The sequence below is a fragment of the Sinocyclocheilus rhinocerous genome, unplaced genomic scaffold (genome assembly GCF_001515625.1).
Source record: "Sinocyclocheilus rhinocerous isolate Xijiao unplaced genomic scaffold, SAMN03320098_v1.1 scaffold532, whole genome shotgun sequence".
Lineage (NCBI taxonomy): Eukaryota > Metazoa > Chordata > Actinopteri > Cypriniformes > Cyprinidae > Sinocyclocheilus > Sinocyclocheilus rhinocerous.
Genome location: NW_015642820.1, coordinates 1,141,016 through 1,143,012, shown reverse-complemented (window position 1 = coordinate 1,143,012; position 1,997 = coordinate 1,141,016). Strand labels below are relative to the sequence as shown.

Below are 1,997 nucleotides of genomic sequence, written 5' to 3'. Positions count from 1 at the left end.
TGTTATTTTATTCGTCTTGTCAAGAGTCTTGAATTTATTGACTTTGACTTGAATTTATATGAATTATCTTAAGACACAAAATTTGTTTCATATTTTATGCAACACAGTAGGAAAAAAAGTGTCAGAGAAAATAAGAATGTTGTACAAAAATTATATTTCTTATTTTTATTCGTCTTGTCAGGATACAATTAATTTAACATTTACAACACAATAGGAAAAAGTGTCGCAGAGAAAAATAAATAAGACATCTGTCATTTTAAATTATAGGCCAAGCAAAATATAAACAAAACGGAGTTGAACGTCCTTCAAGGACAGCGCATCCACACTTTGCTCCATCCTTATTTTCGTATTATTGTCAATGTTGAAAACAGTTATGCTGCTTAAAGTACTTTTACTCGTTTATAAGTCACTCAATGGCCTAGGACCTAAATACATTGCAGATATGTTCACTGAATATAAACCTAACAGACCACTCAGATCATTAGGATCGAGTCAGTTAGAAATACCAAGGGTTCACACAAAACAAGGGGAATCCGCTTTTAGCTATTATGCCGCCTGCAGTTGGAATCAGCTTCCAGAAGAGATCAGATGTGCTAAAACATTAGTCACATTTAAATCTAGACTCAAAACTCATCTGTTTAGCTGTTTATTGAATGAGCGCTGTGCAATGTCCAAACTGATTGCACTGTATTTTATGTATGTATAATCATACATTTTCTATTTTTAACTGTCTTAAATTCATTGTAAATTTGTAAAGTTCTGAATGGACGTCGGGAACGGGATATTGTTATACCGCCCGCTCCCGTTCAAATTACACCAGAGTTACCGACCGCTGCCACGTTTTATCCAGGAATTTAATCCTGCGGCGCAAAAATCTGGTCGGGTCCCATGGTTCCCGCGGGAGAGCCACGGGAATGCAGACCTCTACTTCAAAATCTCAACCCCCATTCACTGCCATTATAAAGCTTGGAAAAGCCAGAACATTTTTAATATATCTCCGATTGTATTCGTCTGAAAGAAGAAAGTCATATACACCTAGGATGGCTTGAGGATGAGTAAATCATGGGGTAATTTTCATTTTTGGGTGAACTATCCCTTTAATGCCATATAACACCTATATTGTAAATGTTTATGCATTCACATGTTTTACTTAGCAGAACTCTTACATAAAAACAATAAAATGCCTGAGGTTGTCATGAAAATGATCTTGTATTCTTAAAGGGTTAGTTCACCCAAAAATTCTGTCATTAATTACTCACCCTCATGTCGTTCCAAATCTGTAAGACCAACGTTCATCTTCGGAACACAAATAAAGATATTTTTGATGCATCCCGCGAGCTCTCTGACCCTCCCATAGACAGCAATTGTCCTTACAAGATCAAGGTCCAGAAACATAGCAAGGAGATCGTTAAAATAATCCATGTGACATCAGGGGTTCAACCACAATTTTTCGAAGCTACGAGCATACTTTTTGTGCGCAAAAGAAAAAAAATAACGACTTTATTCAACAATTTGTCTCCTCCGCGTCACCCTGGCACCATTTTGGAAAGTATCCACTGAACGTATTCTTAAAGGGTTAGTTCACCCAAAAATTCTGTCATTAATTACTCACCCTCATGTCGTTCCAAATCTGTAAGACCAACGTTCATCTTCGGAACACAAATAAAGATATTTTTGATGCATCCCGCGAGCTCTCTGACCCTCCCATAGACAGCAATTGTCCTTACAAGATCAAGGTCCAGAAACATAGCAAGGAGATCGTTAAAATAATCCATGTGACATCAGGGGTTCAACCACAATTTTTCGAAGCTACGAGCATACTTTTTGTGCGCAAAAGAAAAAAAATAACGACTTTATTCAACAATTTGTCTCCTCCGCGTCACCCTGGCACCATTTTGGAAAGTATCCACTGAACGTAAACGGCGTATGCTGTTCTGTGACTTTCCAAAATGGCACCAGGGTGACGTGGAGGAGACAAATTGTTGAATAAAGTCGTT

General features: G+C 37.6%; 1 protein-coding gene across 3 annotated transcripts in view; it reads right to left on the bottom strand.

Annotated features, from left to right (window-relative positions):
• Positions 1-1,997, bottom strand: part of LOC107756624 (coiled-coil domain-containing protein 50-like) — a 32,604-nt gene that overhangs the window by 3,759 nt on the left and 26,848 nt on the right. The gene's annotated exons all lie outside the window — the stretch shown is intronic.